The sequence below is a fragment of the Acartia tonsa genome, chromosome 11, assembly GCF_053477335.1.
Source record: "Acartia tonsa isolate MP-2025a chromosome 11, ASM5347733v1, whole genome shotgun sequence".
Taxonomy (NCBI): Eukaryota; Metazoa; Arthropoda; class Copepoda; order Calanoida; family Acartiidae; genus Acartia; species Acartia tonsa.
Window position 1 is genome coordinate 38339672 of NC_137270.1, and position 25107 is coordinate 38364778.

At 34.4% G+C, this 25107-nt stretch overlaps 2 long non-coding RNA genes across 2 annotated transcripts; one reads left to right on the top strand and one right to left on the bottom strand.

The window, feature by feature from the left end:
* Positions 1–12272: 12272 nt before the first annotated feature.
* LOC145331936 (uncharacterized) lies at positions 12273–13653 on the top strand. The gene is made up of 2 exons (XR_013883960.1): positions 12273–12328; positions 13239–13653. It is a non-coding gene; the product is annotated as an uncharacterized LOC145331936 (long non-coding RNA).
* A 5127-nt stretch (positions 13654–18780) lies between these two features.
* Positions 18781–24296, bottom strand: LOC145331937 (uncharacterized). Its single transcript, XR_013883961.1, has 5 exons — positions 24199–24296; positions 22334–22470; positions 20292–20390; positions 19457–19623; positions 18781–18901 (listed from the first exon to the last, which is right to left on the bottom strand). It is a non-coding gene; the product is annotated as an uncharacterized LOC145331937 (long non-coding RNA).
* Between the last annotated feature and the right edge of the window lie 811 nt (positions 24297–25107).

A 25107-nucleotide genomic window follows, 5' to 3' on the forward strand; every position in this document is an offset into this window, starting at 1 on the left:
TTTTGCAGTTTTTGGCCCATCATGCCCAAATGGTTTAAGATAATCTCACGGGACCTTTTGCCCAACCTAAGTCTGGTTATTTGTGAGGTCTACTAAAAAAATCAGACTTACGCAAAAGATTATAATAATAATCTTTACACAGAAAAATGGCACAAGGTGAGGGTTTGAGGGGGCAAAATGAGCTGACCAGCTATTTTTGACAGCACGCAGCACTGACGTCATAACTAGATGTTAAAAATGGCTCCTTTTGCTGCTATGTGAGATGTGCAACGTAAATAGTAAGGGGTATGCCTTGGCCCAAAACAGGCGCAACTCATTATCATGCACAGTTAGGACTTCTCAGACTAAGGTCATGCAATCAAAGGGTTGGTTTTATGGAGAGGACTTGTACCCAAAGCGTAACTAGAAGAAAAAAAAAGATATGAAAAAAATTTCTATGATATAAAGCAGCCATCTATCTTTTATAGGACCCAAGAAAATCAGGTTTTCCCCAATTTGTTTCTTACGGACAGACAGACGGACATACAGACGGACAAACTGACGGACAGACGTACAGACAGACAGACAGACAGACAGACTGACGGACAGACGGACAGACAGACAGACGGAAAGACGGACACACAGACGGACAGACAGACAAATGGACAGACGAACGGACAGAAAGACGGACAGACATACGGAAAGACAGAAGGACAGACAGATGGACAGACAGACGGATGGACGGACAGACAGACGGACAGACAGACGGACAGACAGACAGACGGACAGACAGATGGACAGACAGATGGACAGACAGATGGACAGACAGATGAACAGACAGATGGACAGACATATGGACATACAGACAGATAGACAGATAGACGGACAGACGTATAGACAGACAAACGGACTAACAAACAAGACAGACGAACGGAAAAAAGACAGGCGGACAATTGGAAGGAGAGACATACGGACATTTGGAATTATGGAATAGCCTCACTACTAAAAAGTATAAAAAATCTTTTAAATTTAAATTACCACAAAAAATATGCCTAAAATTGATTTAAATCTAAAGAGATAAGACAATGGCCGATAAATTAATGCACATCCCTAATAATGACACTTTAGATAACCCCTTCTGTAGATTAAAATTAGTGGTTCAAAAGTTTATACACTTAATTTAATCATCCAATCAAAATTCAGTAAAAATCCCGAAGTTCACGAATAAGAAAACGTTATTGTAAAACTTTGGGGACTATTGTAATAAACAGTCAATTGTCTCCTCCCTCTCTGTGAACAAATACTAAATAAGAAACTTTTCTGCCTGTCCATCATTCAGTCATTAATTTATATGATTTTCCAATAGGCTTTAGAATTGATTAATATCCGCTGGATTCAGTTCTTAACCATACTGAAGAAACATGTATCATATCGTAATATAGAAATTTTCTTCTAATAGTAAAATTAAAATCATAATATCAACACCAGTTTCGTTGGACTGGGCCTTCTTTTCCAAATTCAAATTTTGTTATAGGAATCATTACCTGAAGTTTGAATCTATAAGAATAATATAATATAGAATAATTTAAATGAACAGACGTTACAGAGAAGCTTCACAAGGGATTGGACAATGGGAAATAAAATTCTCTCTGATATTTATACTCTCCTTTTCTTATCTTTCTCGTGATATCATAGACACAGGTTTATTACCACTCTTGCTCTTTGGTCCGCTTAAAAACTTTTGGTTATAGCCCCCTACGTGGCAACGCCCCTTAAGGTACAATGCGTCATATTTATAAAATGGCTTTTGATAGGTTGTTTTATGTTAGATTAGGTTATTGCCCCACAGAGTTAGGCAATTGGCCCCGCAGAATTAAAGCCCCCCGCAGGACCTAGAAATAGGAGAAAAGCTGCTGTGAAAAAAAACGAAGAATCGCCCCTAAAGGTGCGTTGCCTCAAAAGGGACTATACCCAAATTTTTGATACTTTTTTTAATTTTGATTGATTAATTTATATCTTGTAGTGCCCAAGATTCGACCTGTTATTTTTAATGTACAACAGGGGTAATTTGATTCATCATCATTTTAGATTTATACGTTCATTGTCTTATCCCCTGAGATCCCTAAATTAAAATATGTATCTTAACTACTTTACCTTATTAATTAGCATATAAACTTTTGGTACATTAATTAAAATTTTAACCACCAGGGATAAGGCAATAGTTGATAAATTGTATTAAACCCCAACGATGATATACAAAAATAACCCCTCTGCAGTTTGCTATTAATGGTTGAAACGTCTGGACACTATAATTAATGAATTAACCAATCAAAACTCCCCAAAGTTGTTAAACCAACGATTAAGAAAACATTATTATAAAACTTTGGGGACCAATGTTATAAACAGCCTAATATCTGATTTTCAGGTAGGAGTTATCAGTGCTCAACAAGTATTTTTTTGTGAAAAATATTTCTACAAATAATCATAAAAAAAGACCGAATTTGGTTCCTAAAAATTTGATGTAAAATTTATTTTGTTATTTGTCTTTTCCCTTCCCATACCAAACCTAAAGTTTAGATGCAAATAGACGAAATCTGTGTATGGTTGTGATTCTGTGCGTGTGTGTGTGTGTGTGTGTGACTGCCCGCGAACCAATAGGGTCAACGCATAAGCTAACAAAGTCGCGTCAGTATCTCAAAGTTATTCAGGTGAGAACTATGTATGTGTTATAAGTGTGTGCAAAGTATTATTCTACAGTGATAGTTGAATTTGATAATTTATGAAACATTCTCCTAGTGAATCCTAATTCTATTTTAATAATACATTTTCAACATCTAAATTTTCTAAATATTATTATTAAGTAATACTTTAAAGAATATTTAAGTTGTTGGAAATTGTATTGTTAAATAACACTACGCATTCAATCAAATTAAGGCAAACTTTATTGAAAGGAATCTATGCACATCTATTTAAAAGGTTAGTCTATGTATGTATTTATTCTAAACTTTATAAATTGTATCTTTCTACATATTGCGTCCGTTATATATATATTTTTTTAAAAACTATTTTGTCAAAAACCTTTTTATATTTTTTTATTAGCTAAGAATTTTGTTATTAACATTTACTTGTTATAACTTTACAAATATAGGAAATGGGCGGGATTTTATATAGAAATGTTTAGATTAGAAACTTAAACAATGATCAAAACGTTTTTTTCATGTGATGCATATCTTTGAGCATGGGAGGTGTCATTAGACCATAAATTACACTGGTACCCAAAGTTTTATAACAATTATTGGGGGCGGATAGTGAGATCCTTAGGTACAGACAGACAGAGATACATACAGATCATATTACTTTATTAAAAAAGGATATAGAGCAGGGTTATACATGATCAAGTGAATAATTTTTTTTTTATAACATCGTATTATAGTCAGCTTTCTGCGGATAAATAATATGTACAATTATTAACACCAATTTACTATTTTTAATCTTTTGATTGTACATTTTATAGTCGTAGAAAAATGACTATGATATTTTTTCAGTATGGCTGAGAACCGGATATTAATCGGTTTCGAAGCGAAAATATTTTTCCAGTATGGAACCAAATTCAATTGATTTCAGCGGTGTTAAGTGGGACTAAAATTTAATTTTATCGGCGCCACCAGGGATCTAAAGGGATAAGACAATAGCCAATAAATTGATGTACATTCCCAGAATTCCCCTTCTGTAATTTACCATTCATGGTTGAAAAGTTTAGACACTATACTTACTTAATAACCTAACCTATCAAAATTCAGTAAAAGTCCCCAAAGTTCTTAAGTTAACGAATATGAAAACGTTATTATAAAACTTCGGGAATAAGGGTGGACATTAACAATGGGCTGTTTATTACACTATTCCCCAAAGTTTTACTATAACGTTTTCTTATTCGCTGGCTTAAAAACTTTGGAGACTTTTATTGGATTTTCAATTGTTAGGTTATTATTATAGCAGTGGTTAAACCAACCAAACAAAATTCAGTAAAAGTCCCCAAAGTTCTTAAGTTAACGAATAAGAAAACGTTATTATAAGACTTTGGGAACTAGCAGAGAGACAGGGGGGGCATTTTGCTTTTAAACTTCGGGAATAAGGGTGGACAATGGGCTGTTTATTACACTATTCCCCAAAGTTTTACTATAACGTTTTCTTATCCGCTGGCTTAAACACTTTGGGAACTTTTATTCGATTTTGAATGGTTAGGTTATTTAGTATAGCAGTGATTAAACCAATCAATCAAAACTCAGTAAAAGTCCCCAAAGTTGTTAAGTTAACGAATAAGAAAACATTATTATAAAACTTTGGCAACTAGCAGAGAGAGAGGGACAATGGGCTGTTAATTACACTAGTCCCCAAAGTTTTACGATAACATTTTCTTATTCGCTGACTTTTTTCAGATTTTGAATGGTTAGGTTATTAAGCAAAGAGAGAGAGGACATTTTGCTGTTTAATACACTAGTCCCCAAAAATTAAAGCGTTTTCTTGTGCTATGGCTGAACAACTTTGGGGACTACAGAAGGGGTAATTTTTTGTTTCATCATTTGGAATGTACATCAATTTATTAGCCATTGTCTAATATTTTGATATAATATCGGTATTTTGATTTGAATAATTGTTTTTTTTCCGTGGTTAACTGTTTATGAATTCAAGGATCTAAAGAGATAAGACAATGAATGATAAATTAATATATATCTTCAATGATGAACTACCCCTCATAAATTGTAATTTTATAGAATGAAATGTTTGCACAATGCAAGTAAATCAATTAACCAATCCAAATTTAATAAAATGACAAATTTTAACACTATCCAATCACGCTCATAAGGGGAAAAGACAATGGATAATAATAATTTTTTATACATTCCAAAAAGTAATAGACAAATTATGACATTAAAATTATTGGTTCAAAGTACCCAAAGTTTTTGAGCCATCAAACACAACATTGTGGACCAGTGTAATTTACAGGCAAAGGCCCCCTCCCCTGATAATATTCAATATTTCTTTCTGTGTTACAATTTATTAAAGGTTTGTATAAACAAAGGAGGGAAGGCACATTGGACTGGAAATTATACTTGTCCAAAAAACTAATTTGTTGTTTGTTGGCTTAAAAATTTGTATGTTTTTTTGGGTTGTAAAACCGAAAGTGTCTTAACCTTTCTACTAAAAAAAGTGTTACCTACAAAAAAAGATTTATTGTAAATGAGGTGCTTACATAAATTTATCATCCATTGTCTTATCACATTAGATTCCTAGAAAATTTAGTCTAAAATGAAAACAAGGATAGTTCAATCCATTAAAGGGAGGGAGGGGACCATGGCAGGGAGTAAGGGAGGGGACAATGGGCAATTAATTCAATTTAAGAGGGTTCGCTGAAAAGCAATGAAAACTAGATTTATCAAGAAAATTTTTACCAAAATTGTAAAGGGATCATGGTAACCTAATTTAGAACAAAATTGATTCTAAGAAAAAAATCATATACTTGAAAATTAAATTATCAACACATCACAATGTAGTAAACATTCTGTAATTAATCACTAGAAAAATCTACCTCAACCCTTCTGATATATTTATAACTGACCCCAAAATTCAAGCGGTTCTTAGATTATTTAATACATAAATATCACAGTAGAGTTTCTATACATGAAAAGACATTTTCTTGGGAAAAAATATTTGTTAAAACCAGCGATAAATAACAAACTTTTCTGTCTGCATATTCAAAACTAGCTCAGCTAGTTAGCGGGGCATTGATGCGCAAGTCACCAAAATCAGTAAGAATCTGCTGTATTCGTGCACATTCCCTTTAAGCCAGTTCCCAAAGTCTGAGACTCCTTAAAAATTGAATATTCGATCCATTGTCCCCTCCCTTACTCCCTGGGACCATGGGCTGTTTTATACACTAGTCTCCATAGTTTTATAATAATTTTTCCTATTCGTTGGCCTAACAACGTTGGGGATTGGTTGATTCATTAAGTTGAGTGTCCAAAAGTTTCAACCACTAATTGTAATGGAAGATTTTTGTTTTATTATTGGGGATGTACATTAATTTATCGGCCTTTGTCTTATCCCTTTAGATCCCTGCATTAAAGCAACAATAAATAAGTGCAATCAAATAATCTTAAGCTACCAAAGAAACAATTTAGTTATTTTAATTTCGTCTATTGTCACATCCCTTTACGATCCATACAATGCTTTACTCTGGTGGGCCTTTACGTCTGCATATTGTCTATTTAAAACATTTTTTTTTGCAAATTAGCACAAGAATTTTATAATACAAAGTAGAACAATGTCTGTCTGCCTGTCCGTCTGTCTGTTTGTCTGATGTCCGTCCGTCCGTCTGTCCGTCTGTCTGTCCGTCTGTCTGTCCGTCCGTCCGTCCGTCCGTCCGTGCGTCCCTTAAGATCTTGGTAACCACTGAACCGATCGGATTCTACTCTTTAGGGAATAAACCTACTGGTCCTGTGGTGGTTTTAGGCTATTTTCTTGGGGGGTGATACACCCCCAACCCCTCCAAAAACAAAAAATCCCCCCCCATTTTTTTGTAGGGGATTTCCTTGGACCTTTTACATATTTCGCCCAAATTTTTTTTTATCACCTCTTGGGGCACAGCCCCTAGAGGCTAGGGGCGAAGCACCTAGTATATACATATTTGAATAGAATTTTGTTCGATAAAGGTGAATATAAATGGGAAGATTAAGTAACAAACTATGGTTCTGAATATTCTATCATTTTGACGAAGGTGATGATGCACTATCTATAATACAAAGTAGAATCATGTCTGTCCGTCCATCCGTCTGTCCCTTAAGATCTCGGTTACCACTGAACCGATTGGATTCTACTCTTCAGGGTATATACCTATTGGTCCTGAGGTGGTTTTAAGCTATGAAAAAATGAAAATTTTCCCCCCACCAAAAAAAAAATTGGTGCTGACCATAAGGCGCACCAGGATTTTTAAATTTTTTTTTTAAAATTACCTCTTGGAGCAAAGGCCCTAGAGGCTAGGGGCGAAGCCGCTAGTCCTATTATATAAAGTAGTAAGCGTTTTTTTTCTGTCCCAAAGGATCTTGCTAACTGCTGAACCAATATAAGTATCCTTTACCGTGAAGCTTCTTAAAGGTACTGGGAAGGTTTTAAACTATTTTCAACCCCCCCTCAAAAAAAATATTTTTTTACTCTTTTGAAACTCAAATTCAAAATAGGCTGAGGTTGACTTTTCCCCCTCCTACCTTAAGTGCCCCTAGATGCTTCTAGGGGCGTAGCCGCTAGTTAATTATCATTAAGAAAGACAAAATAACCTTTGTTATAAATTTCAAATACTAACATTTAAAAAACTAGCGGCTTCGCCCCTAGCCTCTAAAACTCTGGAGATGCCCCCACAAATTAAAAAAAAATTGAGGGAGGATTTTTTTCATTTTTGGAGGGTTTGGGGGTGTCCCACCCCCCAAGGAAATAGCCTAAAAACACCACAGGACCAGTAGGTATGTTCCCTGAAGAGTAGAATCCGATCGGTTCAGTGGTTACCGAGATCTTAAGGGACGGACAGACAGACGGACGGACAGACATAATTCTACTTTGTATTATAGATAAGCAAACAAAAATGGTCATTTCATAAGAATCGCAGCAATAAAAAGTAGACTTTCTTAATCAATAATAATAAGATCATAGGTAGGGCAACAATAACAATTTAACCTTTTTTAATCTTTATATTTATTTCATAAGAAGCGCATCAATTACGATCTACACTTTCTTAAACAAGAATGATTAGATTATAAGTAGGGCAACAATTGGATATAGATAGCTGATTACTTTTTAGTAGCGAAGCTACTCTATAATTCTAAATGTCCGTCCGTCCATCCGTCTGTCCATCTGTCCGTCCATCCGTCTGTCCATCTGTCATTCTGTCAGAGAAAAAGTGGGGAAACATGAATTTCTTGGCTCCTATGACAGATAGAAGGCTGAAACTTTATGACAACATTCCCATCACTAAGGACCAGAATTAACTTTCACTGGACTAGCTAAATGTCCATTTGTTTGTATGTTTATCTGTATGTTTGACAATCTGTCTGCATGTCTGTCAGTCTGTATGTCAGACTGTTGTCAGTCTGTCTGTCTGTCTATATGTCCAACAATCTTTCTGTCCATCTGACTATCTGTCTATTTGTTACTCTGTCCATTTGTCTGTCTGTCTATCCATCTGTCTTGAAGTCTTTCTAACTGTCCATCTGTTTGCATATCCATCTCTCTGTCCATCTATCTATTTGTCCATCTGTCTGTCCGTCTATCTATTTGTATTTAATCTGTTTTTCTGTCTGTCTCTTAGTCTTCTGTCAAGATTAATTATTTTTTAAGTAGCACAAAATAACATTCTAAATAACATACTTTCTTAAACAAGAATAATTATTTTATAAGTAGCGCAGCAATACCAAGCTATACCTTCCAATGCAAGAATAATTAGAATATAAGTAGGGCAACATAACAAGCATACCTTCTTAAACAAGAATATTAACCCTAATAAATTGGGGGTAGGGGGGGGGCAGTTTTACTATCTGTTTGAAAGTCTATCTAAATGTCTGTTGATATGTCTATCTATATTTACATCTGTCTGTTTGACTGTCTGTCCATCTGTCTGTTTATCTTTCTGTGTAAGGTAAATAAATATTTTTAAAAAAATTTTTGAAGAAAAGGCATCAAGTTTTCAATTCCACCATTTTAAAATATTTTTTCAATGATTTCTTGTAGTTTTGTCTGGTCTTTGGGATATCTCAAAGTTTGTCTGTCTGTTTGTTAGTTTGTTCATTATGTTTATAAGGGTGGGTTCATAATGGCAATTTTTCTGACACCAAAGCAGGAACTTGCACTTGATTTGTATAACTACAATACACCTCTCTGTATGAATTTGATTCATCTTAACCCATTAGTGCTGAACCGGTTTTTAAAACCCGGTTACAGAAAATCGCAAAAATAACCGGTTTCCAGTTTCATAATTGCATCATTCTCAGTATGAATCCCCCCTCTACTACCCTGGTTTTCATTTCCCCCTGGAGCAGGCAGTTTTGCTTACTTCTGTTTGCCGGTATAGCTCAACAAAATTTGAAAACCAAGAAAAATGAGGTGAATTCAAAATACCCCTTCTAACTTTTTTGTTTTTATAGTAAAGTCGCTGATTTTTTTCGTGAAATCTAAAGTTTATTGGCAAGTACAAACATTTGTGAATTCGTTTTATTGAAATTATTATTTTTTATATGATTTTTCAATTGTTTTTTTACGATATATATACGCCCTGCTCGGCTTGGTTATAAATGCCCGTCGCTGTTATTTACCCGGTTCTGCAATGGTTATTATTAACCGCTTTAACTTTTCAACCATTAGAAATTTTTTATCATTTATTATTCTCTTCAAATGTAAAAATTTCATTATATCCCAATTATAATACAATTGATAGATAGATAAATAAAAGGATAAATAGATAGATAGAAAGATCTATAGGGATAAGACTTACTTACTTACTTACAGCCTTCTCATCCATCCGGGGGACTCAGGCCAGCCACAAACTGTCTCCAACCAACTCTATTCTGGGCCAACATTTTGATCTCGTCCCAGGTCTTATCCATGTTTATTAGGTCCGCCACTAGCTGTCTCTGCCATGTAAGTTTTGGTCTACCACGCCCTCTGGTGCCAACCAAAACCCAATCAAGCGCTTGTTTAGGTATTTCTACATTCTGCTTTCTTAAAGTGTGCCCAATCCATTTAAATCTTCTCTGTTTAATTTGTATATTTATTTGTTTTTGTTTAGTTCTTGTCCAAAGGTCCACATTACTTATTCTCTGGGGCCAATATATCTTGAGAATTTTCCTTAGACATTTGTTGACAAAGACTTGAATTTTTTGCTCCCGTTTTTTGGTCAGGCTCCAGCTTTCTGAGCCATAGAGAAGCACAGATTTCACATTTGAATTAAAAATTTGCATTTTAGTTTTTAAGCCAATATTGCTAGTTTTCCAAATTTTTGAAAGGATACCATAGGCGGCTGCGGCTTTCCTTATTCTGTCATGTATATCCTCGTCAGTTCCACCTTGTTTAGTCATATTGCTGCCAAGATATGTAAAACTATTTACCTCTTCTAGATCTTCCCCTCTCACATTAATATTAGCATTTTGGTCGCTATATATGGACATTGTTTTGGTCTTCTGAACATAAATAAAAAGTCCAATTTTTGCCGATTTGTCTTGGATTTCATCAGTTTTGTTCTGAAGTTGCTGAGGTGTGTTGGCAATGAGAACAATGTCATCTGCAAAGTCTAAGTCATCTAGTTCTTCATCACCCTGGTGGTACCTGGGTTGGAGCAGGGCTAACTACCCAGTTCTTTAAAAAGCCACCAGTTACTGAAACAGACACAAACGAACCAACAACAATAGGGATAAGACAATGGACGATAAATTGATGCTGGTCCTCAATGATAATACAATAGATAGATAGATAAATTAAAGGATGGATAGATAGATAGATAGATAGACAGATCTATAGGGATAAGACAATGGACGATAAATTGATGTTGGTCCTCAATGATAATACAATAGATAGTTAGTTACATTTTTTATATATTTGTCAATTACTGATAGTAATAGAATAGTTGCTACTCTATAATTCACTTTGGACGTTCAAAAATTACATTATCAATATCCCTCCTATTATTAAAGGGAGTGTGAAGCTAAAACTTTCTGTTAATATACGGAAAGAAGGGTGTTTTTAAAACAACATTAACTAAAAAAAATATCTGAAAGTTCCTTGTGAAAAAAAATATTGACTTTTTAATCCCGAAAAAACCTTGTTGGGGAAAGGAAGAAAAAATTTTCAAGCTGCTTTGACTACATTTTTACTATTTAAATCTATTTCCAATGACAATTTGGTTATAAAATATAGCTTAAAAGTTTTCCTAACAGTGTCTAATTAGTTATGTTATATCGAATTTTTATTTTACTGTTTTGTTACTGTGTAATTATCGATAAATGAAGCATTTTAAAATGGAAATTATCTGTATAATGTCTAGATTAGGCTAGTACTTCCATCCGAATCCTTATACCAATTTATAGAATATATAGAATTAGACAAATTTCTCCTGAGTATTTTTTCCGTTTTCATTTTACTTTTTTATCATAGTATGAAGTAAAATAAGGTTCTTTTTGTAAGGTTATAATGCTGTAATTATATTAAGTGTAAAATACTTTTATAAAAATAAATTTTTATATATGTTTTTGAAAAATACTTAGTTAAGTATAAATAAAAAATTGCGACTAATATTTTGTCCACCTGCCCATCCGTACCTAAATAGAACAACTTACAGCAGCTGATTTTGTTATTGTTTTGCAACAATAATATCAGAGATTAAAAATATACTTTGTTTATAATTTTGAGTTTATTATTTATGATAAAGTATTTTTTTAAAGTTGCCCTTTAAAAACATATTAACAACTTTTAAAGCTTTCATAACATGTATGTCTAAGTTGATAACAAAAAAGTGCAGAAATATCAGTCGTACACTTGGCAAACATAAAGAGAGGCTGCTCTTTTATTATTATACACTAGCGGCTACGCCCCTAAAGGCCTCTAGTGGCACTTTGAATGTTTTTTTTTATTTCAAATATCTAATTAGAGAAATATTTGGTTTATGATTCGTTGAAGTCTCTTTTTTGGGAAGGGTAATTTTTTCTAGGGGCGATATCTCTTGGGAGGGTGGTGGTACCCTCCCCCAAAATAGTTATAAACCTTCCCGGGACCTATGAGAAGCTACCCTGTTAAGGAGAACCCGATCGGTTCAGCGGTTAGCGAGATCCTTTGGTACAAACACACAGACAAAAAGACATCCTGTTACTTTAGTTTGCCCCAAGATCGAGGTTTAATCAAACCAATTTTTCGTATTTTAGATTTAAAAGAAAAATTAAAAAAACAAATTTGGGGGGGGATAGTTATAAACCTTCCCGGGACCTATGAGAAGCTACCCTGTAAAGGAGAACCCGATCGGTTCAGCGGTTAGCGAGATCCTTCGCTACAAACAGACAGACATCGTTCTTCTTTGTATTATTTACTTTATATAAGGATGATATAGGTAATTTTTCACTTTATTTTTTAAATTTGATTCCATGGATGATGAGATTATATGATAGGTATATTATTTGGTTTCACCTGTTTATAAGTCAAGTTGTGCCCCTTACTCTTGCTTATTTAATTTGCTCTAATATGTTTAATCTCAATATTAAATTTTCAGAAAATTATAAATATGAATAACATCTAAGTTGAACATTAACAACCTCCGTAATAGGTAAATATTTTTACAGATTGTTGAGCTGAAAGTGGTGTGGATTCACCCTGATAGGTGTCCATCTACCAACTTAAAAGTCAAAAAAGCTAATAAATACGGAATATTAACCATTGTGAAAGGGGGGGGGGGGGTTGTATTCTTTCTGAACGCCTCTGCTTTTATCAACAAACATTCAATTTATTAGTGAAAATAAAATTCTGTATTAAATATGGGGCTTAAATCCTTAAAATAAAGTAAAAGGATGTCTGTGTATTTGTTTGTACTGAAGGATCTCACTAACCGCTGAACCGATCGGGTTCTCATTAATGGGGTAGCTTCTCATAGGTCCTGGTAAGGATTATAACTATTTTGGGGGAGGGTACCACCACCCTTCCAAGAGAAATAATAATAAATCTAAATTTTTATTTTGAGTATAGAGACTCATATGTAACATTGCGAGGTATCGTATAAAGAGATTCTTATGCAACATATGGTAGAAACTTGAACGCAACAAAAAAAAACATTTAAACTGTCACTAGAGGCTTCTAGGGGCGTAGCCGCTAGTAATTAAAAGCAGACTAAAGGGGTAGTTTCACGAAATGCATTTGAACTTAATTTAGTGAACCGCATATTTTTTCCGTGTTTGAAATAAATTCAATTTTCTACCAGGTTTTAAAATATCAATACTTGAAAATTGTCTTTTTGTGATAAATGCAATTTAAAAAGACAATTTGTAAGTCTTGAAATTTTAAAAACGAGGTGGTAGAAAATTGAAATTCTTTTAAATATATGCCATATAAATGTAGTTTAACCATTTAACCAGGATAAAATATGCGGTTCACTAAATTAAGTCCAAATGCATTTTGTGAAACTACCCCTTTGACATTTGTGTTGTCTTCAACTACCTAAGTAATACTATTTCTTTATTCAGACGAGGGTTGACTGTGATGTCATTTTACAAACTGAAACTGATTATTCAAAATCTAGAAGCAATAAGAAATGTTATATGTTCCTAAGCAAATGGTTCACAAAAAGTTCAATTCAATATCAGTATTTTTTCTCTTTTTGATAATGCCATTTAAATGCTATTGGGAAATTGTTTTCTTCATACCTATTTATATCCAATGATATTTTGCAGAGATCACAAAACCTTATTGAAGCCTAGGACATACACTTTTCAGTCAATTAGTTAAATTTAACTGAGACCATTAACAAAAAAAACTTGTTATATAACTATGTAACTTTAAACCACTTTCTAGTAAATATTTCAACTTTGACCATTTGTGCTATATTTTTTTAATGTTGTAATTCATGTCATTCTTGCTGTATAAAACACTTATGCAATGTGAAATGGTTTTCATCTTATCCTTTTTTTGGTAATCGAAAATTCAACTTATTTTTCACTTCTATCATTATCAAAATTTTAAAAGTGGGGATTTTGTATGTATTGGAAACGGCTGTTTTTCGACGAGAGCGTCATGTTTTTAAGTTTTTGTTTAAAAAATGTCACACCTAACCCTTCCTTTTATTTGATTGTCCAGAAACAGATATTTCTTATCTGAAAATTTTGAATACATTGTTGAAAGATCTAATGTCTTTAAATTACTATGAATTTTGTTTTTAAATTTCACCTGAAAATATCGTGGAAAGACTCCTTTACATATTGTAAAAGGGGGGGGGGGCGTAATGACATCTATTCTTAAACCATGAGCAAAATGGTCTAAATATTGAGCTAGACCCTTCAAACTTGGTAAGCCTAGTCCTATAGGTATTACATCTAAATGGCAAAAAAATCCAAAAATTTTTATTTTTAGGTTAGGTTAGGTAAGAAAAACCCTGCGGAAATGGGTTTTTTAGGCTTTTTTTGTCTATATTGATGTGGAAACTTACCTTAAATTGTGTTTTCTTAGGGTTTTAACTTAAATACACTGTGTCTATTCATAAGGACATTATTTAAGATGATTCAGCAAGTTGGGGACCAACCCCAGGGGGCTAGGTGGGTGGCCCGCCGAGGTTAAGTGCATTTTTCCCAATATACATGTTGTGACACATCAAATTATAGGTTTTTTAGGTCAAGGAACTCAAACTCAGAGCAAAAATAAGCATAAGACTAATCTGAAGCTAGCCCCAGCGGGCTAAGTTGGTGTCCCGCAGGGGTTAAGTGCACTTTTTCCAATATATATCTTGTTATATATCAAAATATAGGTTTTTTAGGTCAAGGAACTCAAATTCTGAGCAAAAATTAGCATTAGACTAACCTGAAGCTAACCCCCCTGGGCTAGGTTGGTTTTCTGCAGGGCTTAAGAGCATTTACCTAACCTAACCTAGAAACTTACTTATATTTTTACAGGTTTTTTTCTTGAATAAACTGTGTCTATTAATGAAGACTTTATTTAGGATGATCCAGCAAGTCGGGGACCGAACCCAGCGGGCTAGGTGGGTGGCCCGCAGGGGTTAAGTGCATTTTTTCCAATACATATGTTGTGATACATCAAATAATAAGTTTTTTAGGTCAGTAACTCAAATTCAGAGCTAGAATTAGCATAAGACTAATCTGAAGCTAGCCCCAGCGGGCTAGGTTGGTGCACTGCAGGGGTTAAATGCATTATCTTTAATATATATCTTGTTATATATCTAAATATAGGTTTTTAAGGTCAAGAAACTCAAATTCAGAGCTAAAATTGGCATAAGACTTACCTGAAGCTAACTCCCGCAGGCTAGGTAGATTTTCCGCTGGGATTATGTACATTTTACCTAACCTAAGTTTCTAGGTTAGGTTAGGTAAATGGTCTAATTCCCTGCAGAAAACCAACCTAGTCCGTGGGGGTTAGCTTGAGGTTAGTCTAATGCTAATTTTCGCTCAGAATTTGAGTTTCTTGACCTAAAAAACCTATATTTTGATATATAACATGATATATATTGGAAAAAATGCACTTAACCCCCTGTGGGCCACCAACTTAGCCCGCTGGGGCTAGCTTCAGATTAGTCTAATGCTTATTTTAGCTCTGAATTTGAGTTCCTTGACCTAAAAAACCTATAATTTGATGTGTCACAACATGTATATTGGAAAAAATGCACTTAACCCCGGTGGGCCACCCAACTAGCCCCCTGGGGTCGGTCCAACTTGCTGAATCATCTTAAATAATGTCCTTATGAATAGATACAGTGTATTTAAGTTAAAACCATAAAAAAACACAATTTAAGGTAAGTTTTCACATCAATATAGACCAAAAAAAAGCCTAAAAACCCCATTTCCGCAGGGTTTTTCTTACCTAACCTAACCTAAAAATAAAAATTTTTGGATTGTTTTGCCAATTAGATGTAATACCTATAGAACAAGGCTTATATACCAAGTTTGAAGGGTCCAGCTCAATATTTAGACCATTTTGCTCACGGATTAAGAATAGATGTCATTACACCCCCCCCCCCCCCTTTGTATTTATTGGCTATGTTTGTAGTTTTAAGTTTTTAGTGACAATTGAAGTTATTGTTATATACCTTTTAATTTTTTTAATGGTTTTATTAATAAAGTACTTATTTTTGAAAAGATTTTCTTGATCTATACATTCTATTGAACATTAAGGATTACGAAATCCGTAAGTGGCAATGCAAACAAATGCATGTGTGTGTGTTTGTGTGAAGGACAAACGAACAATAACTCGTGAGTGTCAGAACCTAATAAAATAATTATTTTTTAAGTCTAAATAAATTTGCACATAAAGAGGGACATTTGTTACGTGGAATTTTCTTAAAGGCCGAATTTTTCACCCTCGCCGTAAACCGTCAAAAAATATTTATAAATAAGAAAGTACCCTAAATTTTCACCTGATACTTGTAAAGGGGGGAGGAGATGAGCCCCTTTTTGTAACCAAAAGTAAAACGCGCATGATCTTAACCCATAAAAGAGTTACAGCTCTAAAATTCGGCACAGCAGTTGCTTTTGTGGAGAAGAATATTGAACTGTGAAGAAACGGCGGCGGAACAGCCGCTTCCGCCGAAAAACGCTGTTTCCCGCAAAAATATTTTTTGTCTTTTTTGCCAAATTAGACAGTTCTAGATCATCTAAGATAAACTTTTTTCTCATAAAAATTTCTCTTACATTTACACATTGACATTATATTTCAAACATGTCAATATTAAAAAAATTGCAATTAAAAGTGTCAAGTGAAAATACAAGGGAAATTTTTATGAAAAAAAAGTATCACAGATATTTAAAAATTGTCTATTATGGGGAGAACAGCCAAAAAAAAATTCGGTGGGAAACGGCGGTTCCGCCGCCGTTCCTTCACAGTTCCATACAAAAGCAACTGATGTGCCAAATTTTAGAGCCGTAACTATGGGCTAAGATCATATGCGTTTTACTTTTGGTTTAAAAAGTGGCACATCCGCCTCCCCCCAAATAAAGTTTAAATGGGATATTTTTAGTGCGAAGCTACTCTATAATTAAAATGTCTGTCCATATTTCTGTTAGAGACAAAAAGGGGGAAAAGTGATTTTCTCGGCTGCTATGAAAGATAGAAGGCTAAAATTTTCAGGAATTAAATATGTTAACATTTATTAAGATTAGTCAATTAATTAAGGTGTTAGATTGATTCCTACATTTTAAAGTTTGCATGATTTTAGGTATACGGCGGAAATTTTTAGGGATTGAATACTTATTATAAAGTGTTATTGAGATTTTCTGATTGGTTGGGGTGATAGTTCGATTTCTAGATTTTTCATAATTTTTTTATTGATGTTGTCATCCTTGTTTTAATATTAAATTCGAGCAAATAAAAGGCCTACTTTATTAGAAAAAAATAAGTTTGTTTTAAATTATTCAAACTTGTCTAATTTAGCGAGAAATAACGGGATATACAGGTTTTTGGCGGCAGCAACGGGTTTTCAGCTTTTTTCCTCACAGCTCCATTTTAGACCAACTGTCTTGCCAAATTAACTGTTATAAGAATCACCATGAATTATTGAAATCAACAGGATGATTCTAACATGCCTAACCCTAGTTGTAGAAAAGCTTTTCTTTTAAAAACAATGTATTAACTAGATGCGGTTGTCTTACGAATCTTCACTGAAATTTTCAGATGTAACTTCGAAATCAGCTGAGAATATCACAATTCCCCAAAAGTGTTATATACTGATTTGACTGATGATACACAAATCTAACCCTTAACGTTTTTTTTAGATCTCATTTTCTGTGTGTGAAAGATAAAGAGCCTAAACTGCATGACTTTTTAAGTATGGGTATGACACATAACTGAGAGTTGAAATTTTTTTAATATCTCCATCCTGGCGGGCAGAGGATGCCAGCAAACCTCATATGAAATACAGGTGTTCAAGTCAATTTCAGGTTCCAGGCATGATCCTCCAGGTCTCCAGAAATCTTTGAAAGATTTCCCGCCAACTGCTGACTGTGGCGGCTGACAGCTCTTAATGTACAGCTGCGGCCACTGAAATTTATGTTTAATATTTGAACGCCCCCCACCCTCGACCGTTAAAGGTGCGGCAAGGGTCCCGAATGCTAAATTATAGAGCATTTTCTCTAATAGTGAAATCGAATACTTATTAACTGACACATATCTTCAAAAGGCTTAAAAGGGTAAATTTCAATGTAATTAAAAAGGGGGGGTTTTTTAATGCAACCATCTCGTAATCAGTGAGCAAATGGCACTTAGAATTCGAATTTCGATCTAAACTTTTGCATGAGTAATCCTTGGTAGGTCTATTTTCCCTAAGTCGAACAAAAAGTTGGAAAAGTAACGGCTGGCGGCTCAGCCGTTCAGCCGTTTTTAGCCTATTTTCAGGGTAAATTCATCATCAATTACGTAGGAATCAACTATTTAAAACATATTTTTGGTTTAATTCATGTTAAATAATAGCAAAATCCATTATTGAAACTTCTAGTACCAACAACTACCGTCTAGAACCGTTTGATAGCGTTTTAGAGTGGCAACAAGAATAAGGTGGAAATAGTTTTCGTGAATAATTTGTACTATAGATATCCAAAAAATCGCAAAACTGCTGAGCCGCCAGCCGTTAGCCGTTACTTTTTCAACTTTTTGTTCGATTTAGGGAAAATAGACCTACCAAGGATTACTCATGCAAAAGTTTAGATCGAAATTCGAATTCTAAGTGCCATTTGCTCACTGATTACGAGATGGTTGCATTAAAACCCCCCCCCCCCTTGTATATATATGGATCTTCTGATAATGGTCACAAGGGTTGCATCACTTTCCAAATCATATTTAATTTTAATGCGATTCTTTTCTATAATTGAGTCCGTCCGTAACTGCTAGACCGGTTTTTTTAATTTAGGCATGATTCCCGTAACAATAGGGTTAGACTTATATAGCATAGCAGCTCTATAATCAGTACTAGAAAATTTGTTCTTTCATTTCAAACATGATAATTTTTATACACAGATGACAGACGGAAATTTCTAATCATAGAGTAATTTTGTATTGTAAAAAGTAAATATCTTTAAGACAAGTAAATTTATTCTGAATATTTTATATTTTAAATTCAACTGATACAAGATAAAAGGTAGTTACAATTATTTTTTTTTCATTTCTCAATGAAAGCTAGGTATCTTCTTAACACCTGAAAAATAAAAAAATAATTAATAAAGAACATTTTGTATGTGTTTGATAAAAATCGGCATGCAAAGTTTGAAACCGAGAGGACAATTAACATTCCTAATTTAAAGAAAAAAGCACGGAACGAAAAATTTTATTGAAATCATCGTTTATATATTCCAATGGAGACATACAACTGACGAAAAAGCATTAAAAACTTTTAAATGGCTATAAAAAGTGAAAGACTTTACTTAAATTAGTTGGTATTTACATAAAGGATGACAACATCTTCAAATAGCGAGGCACATAAAAAGTCATTAAATGGACAGAGTTAGTTAAAGAGCAGATGTTCAGTTTAGAAATAGAATGAGAATATACCAAAGAAAATCACGATTCCTTAAAACATAGGGTTTGTGTCTTTTTAAACATGGCCGACAGACAGACAGAAAGTAACAAAGTAGGTTGGATGCGCATTTGTCCTAGAACACTTATACTGAAAATTTCAGCCGTATCTTCAAGGTTCCTCCCTCCCCCCCCCGCCCCCCCCCCCCTCCTACCCACATAAATTTTGTCCCCTTACCTGAACCAATGAATTTTCTTTAAACTGTGCCAGGGGGGCGTAGGACAACACAAACCGATTACGCATCAAGTGCGGTAGATATCAAATTTGGGGGGGGGGGGGGGGGTTACCCGTTCCCCCTCTCATAGTGTTGTTGAACTGGTTTTGATACTTTGACTCCAACTGCTCTGAAAAATAATTGAACTGTTAACAAAAATAAATTTGTGACAAGACAGACAGACCGGCAGAACCAAGGGAGGGAGGAGACATTGAGCTGTTTATTAAACTAGTCCCCAAATTATTATAATAACGTAGTCTTATTCTTTGGCTTAAACAACTTTGGGGACTTATATTAAAACTTGATGGGTTTGTTCATTAAGTTGAGTGTCCAAACATTTCAAGTTAAACCACTAATGGTAATTTAGAGAAGAGGTAATTTAATTTTGTTTCTATCATTATTGGGGATGTACATATTGTACATCAATTAATCGGCCATTGTCTTATGAGGGTATCTTAGCGAGAAAAAAAATTGAGGGCTAGTGGAATAACCAGCCCGTAGTCCCCACCCTCACTCCCTATGTATTACCTGTTTATCCCAATGATGATACATAAAATTATCCCTTCGGTAGACTAAACTTAGTGGTTGAAACATTAGAACACTCAACTTAATGAACCGACCAATAAAAATTCACTTTAGTCCCCAAAGTTGCTAACTCAACGAATAAGAAAACTTTAGAGACTAGTGAAATATCCAGCCCAATGTCCCCTTCCTCCCTGGGATATAATAGTTAAAAACCCTTCCCACGACTTAAGAAAAGCTACACTGTATAGGAGAACAATATCGGTTCAGCGGTACCTGTTTTTCTCTGCACTCTATTCTAATATGACCAGCACGGCCACACTTGTAGCATGTCTTAGTTCCAGCGTCAGGACAATCCTTCACTATGTGCCCAACCTAAATATTTACACAATCATTATAAACAAAATTACTCCTTTCATAAATAAGAGCTATTAACAGGGGTGTATATTCTGCAAATTTGAGCCATCTAAAGGAGGGGGAGGGGGGGGGGCGCACAGCGGGCACAGGAATCCAATTTTCACTATATGCCCAACCTAAATTTTTACACAATCATTAGTAATAAAATCAACCCATCTGCAAATAAGAATTATTAGTTAAAAGTTCAATCACTATTAGCTCATATATCAACCAATCAAAATTTGTTATAAAGTTTTTCTTTGCAATAAGAAAACTTAATTGGGAAACTTTGGGTACTAGTGTAAACAGGGGTGTATATTCTACATGGGATCCCCTGAGATGGGTTTTAAAAAGATGAATGCCGCGTTTTTTCGGCGTTTTTTAGACATTGATTGATTGAACAAAGACGATTGAATTTCAACAGAGTATACAACTTAAGAATTCAAAATTTTAAAATAAATTTTTAGCCATTTTTATAATGTCTAACACAGCTCTAAAAAGATGCATTAATCAATATGCATCAAAAATGTATTGAAGATAATTTTTTTTTCTTCTATGAAGGCCTTAACAACAAAAGCGAAATAATTAAATAAATAGTTGTATACTCTGTTTAGATTTCGCGAATGCCGCGCTTGTTATTCATAGTGTAAAAAATGTCGAAAATACGTGGCATTATCTTTTAAGACCCCATCTCTGCTAAAGGAGGAGAGGGGGATAAAAAAAAAGTGTTGGAAAAAATGTAAAATAGAGTACCTATTAAAAACAGTTTTTCTCCCTTCTGGGGAGTAAAACACTAGTAAAATTGATAAAATAAAGAGAAAAGCGAGGTATGGGGGGGGGGGGATTGGGGGGTGGATAAAAAATATCTTGTGAGAAATATACCCTCCTGAAAAAATACCCCCTCTTGGACCCGCCGACACAACTGTCACCACCTCCGAGCCTTCTGCTAAAAAAGCTAAAACCCTGCCTAACAGCGTTGGTAGTTTTATACTTAATTAACAAGAAGTTTCAGCAGTCTATCTATTGTAGTTTCATCATAACATTATAACAGGCAGATTGACATTTTAAATTTTAGAGTAGTTTCGCTAATAAAAATAAATATGTCCATGTCGTTTGTAGCATAAATGACAAGACAGACCGACGGACAAAGCAAAATTCTAAACTGGATGCTCATTAGTAAAGAGAATCTTTGTAAAAAAAATACATCTCGACTTTCTTTTACCCGTACCGTATCTAGCATTCTTGCTGATTGACATAGGGAATCAACACAAAAAAAATCAATAGTTAATCTTGAAAAGCAGCAAATAAAATTACATTTTCCCCATAGTGTTAAGTATCAACGTAAAAACAAAATTGAATTAAAGAGCATCTTAATTATTAATCGAATCGAATTATAGACAGCTTTTCGCGACTTGAAATCCAAATTTTAAAGAACCAGTTTTGGTAGCCTGAGGGACTGAAGGTCAGGACTAACAAAACTAAAATTAATTTTATTTTAATGTTCGTGGAAAAATGTCTAATACGATTATTTAGTATGTCTAAGAGCCGGTTTTAATCCAGCGAATGTTAATCGGTTTCGAAGCCAAACTGAAAAGTTCCTACCTACGCCATTTCATCTGTAGTACCAGCGTACTAACTAACAAAGTTAATTAAAGAATAGTTTTGCTCAGAGAAAGAGGGGACAACGGGATGTTTATTACACTAGTCACAAAAGTTTTATAATAATATTTTCTTATTCATTGACTTGACAACTTTAGGGACTTTAGTAAATTTGGATTGGTTGGTTTTCTTAGTTGAGTGTTCAAACGTTTTAACCACCAATTCTAATCTATAAATGGTGTATTATCATTGGGACTGTACATCAATTTATCAACTATTGCCTTATCCCTTTAGATCCCAAAGCTTCGCAATAAAACTCCTACCTACGCCATCACATCTGTAGCAAACACTGGAGCTAGAACCTCCACCACCTGCACCCCCCCTTCCCTTTTCCACGACGGTAATCCCCCGGTCACCACCGCTAGGACACTCGCAGGCAAAAGGGCCAGTCTGGTCGCACCTAATAATAATGGATTTATTCCAGTATGGCTTTGAAACGGATCAATATCCGCTGGATTAATGCTGGTTCTAAGCCATACTGAAAAATCATGTATCGTATCGTATTATATCCAGTTTTGTCAGTTCGTGCCTTTGGCATCTCGGGTATAACAAATCTAGTTTTAATCTAATATTTGTGCATTTTTATATACGCTGAAAGCTGTGATAAATTACTAAATTATACGCTTTATCTTACACCAGGTTTTCATGTTCTCTAATAAAGTGAAACATATAGCGGGCTAAAATAACCACCCACCCTCCCTTCCTACTAGATAAACGAACCAACTTATAAATAACAAAGGAAATGGCAGCCTAAATTGAAGACAATTTTTTTCTCTGTTATAATATCCACGTATATTATTGTATTCCATTATTTCAGAGGTCTAAATCTCCTTCTATATAAAGTTAAGTTTTTTTTGTCTGTAGCTTAAGATTTCGATGACTAAGGGGGGTGGGGGGGGGGGGGGGGTTCTGACACTTTTGCGTAAACAGTGATTATAGGCTTTGTCTTTGGAGTGAGAGGATAGGTTATTTAACAAAAAAGTTTCCTTTTGGGATGTAGTTTTCCTATTTTTTTAAAAATTTTGGATTTGGCCTCCAGGTGGATTCTGGACAGGTAAAAAAAAATTTCAAGATAGAACAAAACTTATTCAACAAAAGCTGCTACTTTATGGATGGTATGAACTAATTTGAAGAAAATTTTGAAATCGGGCTAAAGGTTCAGGTACTGCAGGCCTCCAGGTGGATCCTGGACAGGTAAAAATTGAAAATTTTTACTTTAAAAGTTAGAACAAAACTTATTTAACAAAAGTGGCTTCTTTAAAGATGGTTTTAACTAATTTGAAGAAAATTTTGAAATCGGGCTCCAGGTTCAGAACATTCATTTAGAACAAAACTTATTTAACAAAAGTTGCTACTTTATGGATGGTATGAACTAATTTGAAGAAAATTTTGAAATCGGGCTTCAGGTTCAGGTACTGCAGGCTTCCAGGTGGATCCTAGACAGGTAAAAATTGAAAATTTTTATTTTTAAAGTTAGAACAAAACAAAGAAGTCACTTTTGTTAAATAAGTTTTGTTCTAACTTTTAAAGTAAAAATTTTCAATTTTTACCTGTCCAGGATCCACCTGGAGGCCTGCAGTACCTGAACCTGAAGCCCGATTTCAAAAATTTCTTCAAATTAGTTCATACCATCCATAAAGTAGCAACTTTTGTTAAATAAGTTTTGTTCTAAATGAATTTTTTTTATTTACCTGTCCAGAATCCACCTGGAGGCCTGGAGTACCGGAACCTGGAGGCCGAATCCAAATTATTTTTTAAAAATAGGAAAACTACATCCCAAAAGGAAACTTTTTTGTTGAATAACCTATCCTCTCACTCCAAAGACAAAGCATATAATCACTGTTTACGCAAAAGTGTCAGAACTTCCCCCTCTCCCTTATATAGCCGTTTAATTTATCTTAATTTTAAAGAGACGTATTTTTAAGTAAATATTTCCTAAATTAATCGCGTGAGTGAGGGATGGTGAGGGGAGGGGAGAACGCCCTCACCTAAGAAGATTCTTAAATAGGGGAAGGTATGGACTCGAAGGGTATCCCCCCCACCAAAAAAATCTATGTATTAAGAACTCGTAGAATGTTTATCTTTTAGTGATATTAATTTAGAGCAATTAACAAAATTATATTAATACCTTAATTAAAGCTTAACTAGGGAAGAAGCTGAAATAGTCAACATCCGAGTGATGTGATTTCTGAACTGCATTTTGTCTGAAAATTAAATACTTTGTAAAGAATTTCTGATAGAAAAACACTAAATGAAAATCAACCAAACTCCCCCACAAATATCAGGTACGTACTTGAGGTGGGATGGGGAAGTCGACCCCTCCCCCCAGGGCCCTCTTACCCTCTTAGTAAATTTTGGTTTAAATTAAAAAACAATATGAGAGGGAGAATTTTTTTCTATGGACAATTTATCTTGTGAGGTTGGAGATACCATCCTCCAAAATAGTTATAAACCTTCCCTGGACACATAAGAATATTCACTGTTAAGGAAAATCATGATGAGGGCTTTTCGAGATTCTTCACTACAGACAAAAAAACTTACTTATCCTATTATATAAAGTAGTAAGCATTATTTGTCTGTCCCGAAGGATCATGCTAACCGCTGAACCGATTTTGTTCTCCATTACAGTGAAGCTTCTTATAGGTCTTGGGAAGATTTTAAACTATTTTTGGAGAGGGTGTCTTTACCCCCCTCCCCCCAAAAATATTTTTAAAACTCTTTTGAAACTAAAATTTAAAATGGGATGAAGTCGACTTTTCCCCCTCCTAGCTATCAGTGCCCCTAGAGGCTTCTAGGGGCGTAGCCGCTAGTACATTCTATAATTTCTATAATTGAATGTAATTTATGCATTAACTATTAATTCTTTTTCAGCCGAGAGACATAACCACTTAATCCATTATCGGCGCCGGTAAAATTAAAATAATATGAAAATCAAGTTCAATTGAAATTCATCTAGATAAAAATCAGTTGGACATACAAGAAATTGTACTCTACATGATATATTTTAATGCCCAAATAAAAGTAATTCAGGGTCACC